The sequence below is a fragment of the Liolophura sinensis genome, chromosome 9 (genome assembly GCF_032854445.1).
Source record: "Liolophura sinensis isolate JHLJ2023 chromosome 9, CUHK_Ljap_v2, whole genome shotgun sequence".
In the NCBI taxonomy this organism is placed as follows: domain Eukaryota; kingdom Metazoa; phylum Mollusca; class Polyplacophora; order Chitonida; family Chitonidae; genus Liolophura; species Liolophura sinensis.
This window is the reverse complement of record NC_088303.1, coordinates 6260360-6270930: the sequence shown is the minus strand read 5'-3', so window position 1 is coordinate 6270930 and position 10571 is coordinate 6260360.

Sequence of the window (10571 nt, the reverse complement as noted above, 5' to 3'; positions counted from 1 at the left end):
CATGACATTTATTGTGCATTGCGTCGGTAAAAACGATCGCTGACAAAACAATGTGTAATTGATGACGTATAGTGCCACCAATAACGGCTGGATCATGTGAAATGTTGTTGCTTTTAGACCTGCGACAGAATGGTTAGGTTAAAGAAAGAACAAAGGCTATTTCTCCAAGGTTGCTTGGCATATCGTGGGTTTCAACCTCCACCTTCGAGAGGGAAATTGTATATTATAGCTCGCTCTCTCTGCTTTTGGTGCCTTGGCGACATGAAGCGGTCGAATTCGCTTGGTGTCATCGACGAACACTACTCAGTGTAACCGTTTGCATAGTCTAGAGAACACTTCTTTGCATCAATATTACTTGCATATTTGTAGAGCAGGTGTGGAAAAGTCTGTCAGTAACTTGTCAACGGTGTGTGCTTTTCTCCGGGCACTCGCATTTCGTGCACTATAAAACTGACAGCCATTATATATGTGAAAGATTCTTGAGTGTGAGAATCAACACTCAAATCAATCACATAAAAAGAAGATTTCGTCTTAAGATACCGGCACTGATGGCTCAGTTGGTAGAGCGTTTTCTTCAGGGTCAAACCTGAGTCAGGTTACACTTAAAACCTTAAAAGAGGAAGATGTAGCTGCCTCGTTGGGCTTTCAACGCCTTTACAGTTCACACAACTCATAACCACACTCCTTGGTGTAGTCTAATACTATTGCCTCTACTACAGCAACAGACGGTTAAAGCTTGAAATCGCCATTCCGCTTGACTCGGACACTTTAGATGTGGATCGAAAAGAGGATTGTATTTTATAAGGCCGGTAAAACTGTGCAGAACTGTGACTTCAAATAATAACTTTATTACAACATATTATACATGTATTCTAGCGGTTTATGTAGGAGTTGTGATCTCTAATTTTGTATCTACACCCCAAAGCTTATACGAATCTTTGGCTTTAATACGTAGTTAATTATAGTGGGTAAGCTTTACCCATAAAAAACACACTCACCAAAGTTAGCATATTATATGAAAACTGATGGTTATTTCAAACACTGAGCATATGTAGCGAATGTTTTGGGTAACCGGGTGAAGGCTGAACAGAGGAGTTCAGTTCATGAACATGTTAGCCAACAACAGATGCAATCAAGAAACGGCTACGCCACAGTCACTTAGGGAACTGTCCAAGATCTTCACGCCAAATAATTAGCTGCTTCAGGCAACACAACCACGATGGCTCGCTTAACATGACAAGCAGCTGGGCTTTCTCTTCTCCGGTATCTGCATATCCATCAGTCCAGGATATTAGACACAATCCCCTTATCCTCTTATTATCTTTTCGTTCTGAGACGGAGCATTATCGGTTACTCAGTGTCCATATCCGATTTTAACACTCTAAGCAGTTGCATATGGAGTCCCATAGTCTGTAAAGGACGAGGAGTGCAAAATGTGTAAAAAAACAAGTGTACGTTTTTATTGTTTGGCCACTGGACAAATACCAAAAACAAAAGTTAACAGAATATTTTTACAAGTTCTTCTCTCTGAATGACTGTTGCAAAACTTTCCATATAAACATCTCATGTGTGTGGTTCGTCGCTAGGTTTCATTTGAACAAACTCATTTACACTGCTTTACTTTTTGATGCGTTTCCAAAAACAAACCTCAGTCTTATGAGACTACGGCTCTAATTATAACCTTTGCATGATGACATGTTTGTGTACTATCAGAGGTATTTTAAGGCGAGGTATGTATTTGCAAAGCAAAACATGTCGTCCTGAGCAAATTTTATGCATAATAAAATCGTTTAAGTAAAAACAGTTGGTAGTTGAATAAATCGGAACCTGCTCTTCACTTTTGTAGCAAATTTGACGGCGAATAATAATATTGAGAACTAAAGTGCTCTCAGGATCTCAATCACAATTGTTCAGAATAAAGCCAATAGAGATCCAGTATGTACATGGTAAAATCGCCGTGCTGAGCACAGACTGCCATTAATTGATATCCATCAAGTAAACACTATCATTACCATATGTCACTGTCATTGGTATCTGTTTCAGGACTACAAATTGAACACACCCGTAATCGACACGTGTCCATTTTTGTTCAACGGTGATGAATAAATTTGCTTCACATTGAACCCCAGTACAGTATTCCATAAGTTCGTGGTGACCGATATTTCTGAATTTGTTTCATTGTTATGTAAAGATTTGTCCACAATGACCTATATTGGCTTCTCACGGCTTAATGTACAAAAAGCTTGGAAATTGCAAATAACAGTCATTTTGTCAGTACAGTTGCCCATCGGTGATCTTCAAAAATTACTGTGCGCTAAGCATAGACAAGATTGCGTCAAAAATGCATATCTAAAAAGTTATGTGTACCAAAAGTGCATTAATTCTGTAATTTGTGTGCAAACACATGCCATTGTCCATGAACAAATTTGTACACACGCATCTTTTGAGGCATCGGACTGAATATTTTCCGAGCTTTCACACTTTTCCGATATTAAAACTTCTTTTGCTGTCGATTAACTAACTTTCACGCAAACCTCCAAGTCAATACAAATATGTTCTCAAGAGAAAGATCCTTTATCTCGTGGACTGACCAACAAAACGGTACCCAGACTAGCATTTACTGACCAGACGTGGATGGTGGATTCTTGGCGGAAGGGAGAGGATCTTTTGACAGGTAAAAAGGATGTATTGTGCTGCATAACTAAGCTAGGTAGCCTGCACGTTGCACCGATATTAATTTTGTAACCAAATTTCCGTTCATCAGAGATGTCCTTTGACATTCAACACGAGTAACGTATCTGTTTAGTGTCAGAGAGGTTCCAGTCATCTGTAATCAAATCAGCTACAAGCAGTCATTCAGCTGAGAGGAAAATGGTCTCAAATGGCCGCATTGGCCATGGTAATTAGTTCGCAACCTGTTCACTAGAGAGGTCTTTGACTGGATTCGTAACGGAGCGATGGAATAAAGAAGTAAGCGGTCAAACTGACCTGTCCAGCACGACCTACAATCACTGTTCTAGTTCTCAGGCTCATCATAGTTTTGCACCCGGCTAGAAAAACAAATCAGAAGCTAATTTGGGCAAAACAAAGCAGGCAAACATATTAAAAGCTCATGTCCCGCCCGCTTGGAGCAGCTGGGCTGTTCGACAGAATTCGAATGTCGCCTGCAGGCAGTAGTACACCGATAAATGAACAACAGATCTGGATAGTGGCTGTTCATCGCTGTTGCTGTTCTTAGTTTTGTGTTTGCGCGGGCTTGCCGAATTCAAGAATCATAATAAACCCATTGCCCATGTCGGTAATTTTCGCCAAATTGATATCTAGACTACATTTGCTGCTATCCAACATTTAAGTGTCCGGATTAATTACAAGCTTTGTTGGATATAAACACCGGGGAGTGGTTTTGTGATTATGAATCAAATTATGATCATCTAATGGCAGTGATTTGACTTTCCGACATGTACCACAAAGGTATACATCCGGTATATATGACGAAATCTGGTAGTCACACTCAAAAGGGTAAATATATTCGTATGTTTGACTGCAGAGGTATTTTTTGTTATTATTCTTGTTGTACTATTATTGAATCTGTGTATAGTTGTTTTAGCAATTGTGCTCTCGTATTAGCGACGTATGGAGTGCTGATATTGAGACCAGATGGTTTCTTAAACGTGAAAGCAAATAAACATTATAGAGTAGCTTTAGATAATTTACGCCTTGAACAGATTGGTGCGTAACGTCGCCCTTGTCAGTATTTTCTGTTACGTGACTGGGGGCAGTTTTATGGGCGCTGAAAACCCAGCTCTTCACTATAAACATCAGTCGAATCCACGAGAGTTGAAGTTTAATCTTATTTGTCTGTGAAAAAATAACTTTTTTGCTGACTAAGTCAGGAAGGCCCCATTGAAAAGGTTCTGGTTTATTTATTTATTTATTTATTTATTTATTGCATGATTGATTGATTGATAGGTTGATTGGTATTTCATGCGGTACTCACTTACATGTGTAGCGCTTATTGAGAATATTGTTTCATTAAAAAATGAAGTAATTATTTCAGTAAGCGATGCAGTGGTAAGCATTACTGAAATAATATTTCAACAGGGGTTACATTTGAGACGCTCAGTTTTCAATAAGGCCAAAACATATGTTCTGCCATGGGGCCTACCGTGTCTTATTGAGATAATTATGATGAATTTAGGACTTTTCTAAAAGCACCTTGTAATTTCGCATCTTCACAACTTTTCTATGTTAAATAACAGAGTGGAGGGAGAAGTTGGTTTGGTGTTAATGCTAGTGTGTACTTTTTGCATGGGTGGCTGAGTTTTTGGATGGGTGGCTGAGTTTTCGGATAGGTGGGTGAGTTTTTGGATAGGTGGGTGATTAGTTCAGATGAGGTGGGTGAGTTTTCGGATAGGTGGTTGATTAGTTCAGATGAGGTGGGTGAGTTTTCGGATAGGTGGGTGATTAGTTCAGATGAGGTGGGTGAGTTTTCGGATAGGTGGGTGATTAGTTCAGATGAGGTGGGTGAGTTTTCGGATAGGTGGGTGATTAGTTCAGATGAGGTGGGTGAGTTTTCGAATAGGTGGTTGATTAGTTCAGATGAGGTGGGTGAGTTTTCGGATAGGTGGGTGATTAGTTCAGGTGAGGTGGGTGAGTTTTGGGATAGGTGGGTGATTAGTTCAGGTGAGGTGGGTGAGTTTTCGGATAGGTGGGTGATTAGTTCAGATGAGGTGGGTGAGTTTTCGGATAGGTGGTTGATTAGTTCAGGGGAGGTGGGTGAGTTTTCGGATAGGTGGGTGATTAGTTCAGATGAGGTGGGTGAGTTTTCGGATAGGTGGGTGATTAGTTCAGATGAGGTGGGTGAGTTTTCGGATAGGTGGGTGATTAGTTCAGGGGAGGTGGGTGAGTTTTCGGATAGGTGGGTGATTAGTTCAGATGAGGTGGGTGAGTTTTCGGATAGGTGGGTGATTAGTTCAGATGAGGTGGGTGAGTTTTCGGATAGGTGGGTGATTAGTTCAGATGAGGTGGGTGAGTTTTCGGATAGGTGGGTGATTAGTTCAGATGAGGTGGGTGAGTTTTCGGATAGGTGGGTGATTAGTTCAGATGAGGTGGGTGAGTTTTCGGATAGGTGGGTGATTAGTTCAGATGAGGTGGGTGAGTTTTCGGATAGGTGGGTGATTAGTTCAGATGAGGTGGGTGAGTTTTCGGATAGGTGGGTGATTAGTTCAGATGAGGTGGGTGAGTTTTCGGATAGGTGGGTGATTAGTTCAGGTGAGGTGGGTGAGTTTTCGGATAGGTGGGTGATTAGTTCAGGTGAGGTGGATCCCGGGATTGTAGCTCAGATGTTCATTCATATTATTTGAAAGTTTGTTGCAACCTCCATTTTTTTTTTGCTTTGAAACTTTAAACGATAAATGATTTCTCCTTGTTACTTAAATCTACCCAAATCAAAGAGAACATTAACGTGAACTCTTTTGAAAAAACAATGTCCGGTCAGATGTTTTGATGAAAACGGTCATAACTGTGGTCCAGTTGGACGCAGACGACTAGAAAATGACTTGTAACTTGAAGCCTTATATTACGTTTGAAATCTCTACGATGAGACACTGTCAGAAACAGTTCAGAAAACTATTTGAAGAAATACATTGATAATATTGTCCAAATTAGACGTAAAGGCTGGAAATTCGAACTTGATCTGTCATTTCTTATGGTAAAGCCCTGTACCAAGTTCCATTTCAATGTGGTGAACCGTTTCTAAAGAAAAAATAGTGCAAACTGTTTGGACAAAACGATTACATAAACCAATAAATACGGTACATCCAGTCAATGCATTCAGAAGACCCCAGCGCAGCTGACAACACCTAAAAATTATACATGCACACACATCGGTTATTGCTGTTGTTAAACCGTTTACTATGCCATCTTGAAATGAATTAATACAGTTATTCTTTGACACAATGATTCTAAAAATCATTAGAATGTCTTAGAGAAATAAAATCCGTAATATTTCAATAAGGATTGCCATTGTAACGTTAGGAATTACCATGCAACGATTACTGAAATAATTTAATTCAAAAAGAGATATAACATCACAGGTACGACTGAAGAGGAAGCAAGCATGAGCTGGACTTAACTCTGGGCAACCTTATTGGTGAAAGGTGCCCTATCAAACTAATTACACGCTCACCCACATAATTCCGATCAAGTGTATTGCGTTACGTACCACTACCAGACGTATTAAGGGTGGAAATAATTCCACAATCACCTATGTACTTCAAGACAATTACATAATAAAATTTATTAATTTATTTGATTTGATGGATGTTTTACGCCACACTCCAGAATACTTGACTTATATGAGGGAGACCAACATTACGGTGGGAGGAAACCAGGTAAAACCCGGAGGAAACTCATGACCATCCGTAGGTTGCTGACCAGTCGGCTTTAAAGTATTGTGTATATTTTTGAGGTTTCAAATTACATTCTCCCCATTTTAAACTGTCGACGAGATCTTGCTGAGTTGACGTGGCTCACATGATTGTTTACAACATATAGCATTCGTTGAACACCACATTTCTTCCAGCAATACATGTATGCCTATAGTGTGCTTTTGTGGATGTCATACGTTGGGGTAGTTAGTGTGAAACTAAGGGTTTACCCCCTCCCCGCCCCCCCCCCGGCAAAATGATCGCCATAATAAAAATGAAAGAAATTTGTGAGCATCACAAACAACAATTAAAAAATCAACCAATCAAATCAAACGGATTAAAGGAAACTTTTCGGGGAGACTGAAGTTAGCAGCGAGTTAGTTATTAGTTATTAGTTATTCGAATTACTAATAACTAACACAGCAGCGGGTTAGTTATTCGAAAAACTAATAACTAACTCAGCAGCGTGTTAGTTATTTGATTCACTAATAACTAGCCAGCAGCGAGTTAGTTATTCGAATAACCAAGAACTAAGCCAGCACTTGGTTAGTAATTTGAATAACTAATAACTAAGCAGAAGCGGGTTAGTTATTCGAAATCAGTTATTTGAATAACTAATAACTAACACAGCAACGGGTTAGTTATTCGATTAACTAATAACTAACTAGCAGTGAGTTAGGTAATCGAATAACACTAATAACACACTTGCTGCTCTTTAGTTATTCCAAATCAGTTATTTGAATAACTGATAACTAGCCCAGCAGCGGTGTAATTATTCAAAATCAGTTGTTCGAATAACTATTGACTAACACGGCGGCCGGTGAGTTATTCGAATAACTAATAACTAACAGAGCAACGAGTTAGTTATTCGAACTAGCAACGGGTTAGTTATTCGATTAACCAGTAGCTAACCAGCAGCGGGATAGTGAATCGAATAACGAATAAATTGAATAAATTAAATTGAATAACCAGCAACGGACTAGTTATTGAAATCAGTTATTTGAATACCTAATAGCAAACACAGCAGCGGTGTAGTTATTCAAAATGAGTTACTCGAATAGCTAATGACTAACACATCAGCAGATTTGGAATTACTAAAGAGCAGTAAGTTTGTTATTAGTTATTCGATTACCTAACTCACTGCTAGTTAGTTCTTAGTTAATCGAATAACTAACCCGCTGTTGTGTTAGTTATTAGTTATTCAAATAACTGATTTCGAATAACTAACCGGCTGCTGGTTATTGGTTATTCAAATAACTAACTAAGTTATTTGAATAACTAATCAGTTATTTGAATTATTGGTTATTTGAGTTATTGGTTATTCAATTTACTAACCGGCTGCTGGTTAGTTAATAGTTATTCGAATAATTAACAGCTGCTAGTTCGAATAACTAACTCGTTGCTATGTCAGTTATTCAAATAACTAATTTCAAATGACTAACCCGCTGCTGGTTAGGTTTTAGTTATTTGAGTAACTAACCTGCCGCTGTGTTAGTCATTAGTTATTTTAATAACTGGTTTTTAATAACTATACCGCTGCTGGGTTAGACATTGGTTATTCCAATATCTAACCCGCTGCTGGTTAGTTTAGTTATTCAAATAACTGATTTGGAATAACTAAAGAGCAGTCAGTTTGTTTTTATTTATTCGATTACCTAGCTCACTGCTAGTTAGTGATTAGTAAATCGAATAACTAACCCGCTGTTGTGTAAGTTATTAGTTATTCAAATAACTGATTTCGAATAACTAACCCGCTGCATTAGTTATTCAAATATCTAACCAGCTTTAGAGTTAGTTATTCGAATAACTAATAACTAATAACTAACCCGCTGCTAAGTTCAGTGTGCTGTAAACCTGCACATGAGGAGCACTATGCGTACTAGTAAATATTATACCGAGGACTGAAGTATTTTCTGTTTCTCATATTTTGAACCAACGTTAAACTCTTACTTAAGAGATGTATATATCTGAATTCTCTTTTATACACGCTGGGGATTGTTAGAGCTTTGGTGTGATATTTGCGGTTTGGATACGGCAGCAAATGAGAAGATAAATGGAACCGCTCCATTTTCGTCCTGATATAGATGTTGTGGGACAAGAACTGATCTCTTTGATGCGCCAAGGTAAGCAATCTAATATAAAATCCATACTGTTCCAAAAATGTACAAGTAGACAATAAAATGTACGTTTACGTCGTAGAGCGTTATCTTATAGACATTTTCACATATACTTCTCCGGGGTTAGTATTGATCTCCTGCTTCGCGAGCATGCTGTAAGTGTTTTTTTCCAAATCAAGAGTTTTCGCCTGACATTTAATCATGTCTAAATCATACAATCGATTTTAATCAGATGTTCTTATTATAACCTAATTGCCCATTCCACGTCCGACACGATAGCAGAAGCTATAACCTCCATTCGGAGCGCGATAGGCCTCTTCCCTTAGGTAAGGTCAGCCTGGTCACGGGTTTGCCTGGTGACAAACGGTGACGTGATCTAAGAACAATCTCGCGATTACCATTGACGTCACAAACTTGAGCACGCGTAAAGCATATCAATATAATCGAAGTCTTCCAAACATAAGGGTCCCTCATTGTTCTGGACATATCGCCTAGTACCCATCGTTTGTTTTTCGTATTTACATTTTTAGAGTCGATGAGAATGTAAGTTTCGAGTAACACTAGCCTTTGTCGATTCATTCAACCTGTAATGGTGATGAAGTGGTCAGCGATGTGGATACACGTGTAAACCATAAACTGGCTAGAATTATTTTAAGTTACTTAACATAGTAACTTGTTTTTAACAATCGGTTTCTTTCAACCATAGTCATATTCAACGGCATTGAGATTCAACACCATTATTTTGTACTGGCTATATTGCATACATTGTTTTTCTCAGGTCTCTTCCATTTATGCTTCCACTCAAGCTGTGTGCTATATCTCTTATACATCCTTGGACAATTTATCGCGCATTCAAAGACATTAATAAAATGGAGGAAACACGCTGGTCAAAACTTGAATTCCTGCGGGCTTGCAACTAATGAACTTTATTAAAAAATAGCTGAGTTAACTTTTGGTAATATGTATACAGCCGAAAAGCGACCCCAAACCTTTAGAGCATGTTTTAACCAGGCCTCTTTTACTCTTGACCATTCCCCAAGCCAACATCGTCCACTATATGTGTATATGTTCTTACAGTACATTTTCTACAACAGGCACTTATGGTACAGGGAGACTGAGATCGATTCCGGATTTGTTTAAAAAAAAAAGCCCGACAATGTTTGCCATGCTATCTCATTGAAGAGCCATTGATTTCTTAAGCTGGTGTTTTCTGACATTTCGGATTTCATTGATTTCACTAAGCTCTTTCCAACAGGTTTTATCTAAGGGCAGAAGAACTCTAGCTGATCTGTATAACGGTCGCGCGATAAGTAGTTATGGGCTTTACTATGGAATAAAGCAGCACCGGGATTTGTCTACCAACAGTGCTGGAGCTTCCACGCCCAAATATCCAGTGACACTTAATAGCTGTCATGGCTGGTTTTCCGCAGTACACGGACATGAGTCGCAAATGGAACCATGCTTATACATGCTCTTTCATGTCTGTGTTTTGACTGATTAGTGAACATTTCCAGAACTTTTGCTACGATTACAATTATTGTAATTTGGTAACGGTTCACACATAAAAAATGATGTGAGAAGTTCTGTAATTAATGTTGATTTTAGTAGGGAACAAGCAGCTGTAGAATCCGGTTGCTGTTGGTTCTCTTATCGTTTAATATGGAATTACTGAAACTTTTGGCACTCAGAACACCGACCCATGAGTCTCTCACCAATGCAATCACTGTGAGTTCAAGAGCTAGACTGCGTCTTTGTTAATACATGAGGAAGTCTGCCAACTGGCTGCGGATGATCGGGGACTCTGCCCGGTTTCCTCATATAAAAGAAAAGACAACAGGTGTTTATTCACAGATTTTTTCTATGTATTTTTATAAACGGTGCCCATTGACTGGTGTTTATGAAATGTACATTTAGGGTGAACAGGACTAAAGTCAATATCAGTTTCTGAAATAAAACGATTATGTATAGAGCAGGGCTGCATGCAGGCGGTCATGTGCCAATTGTATTTCTGGCCAAAAGTATTCAA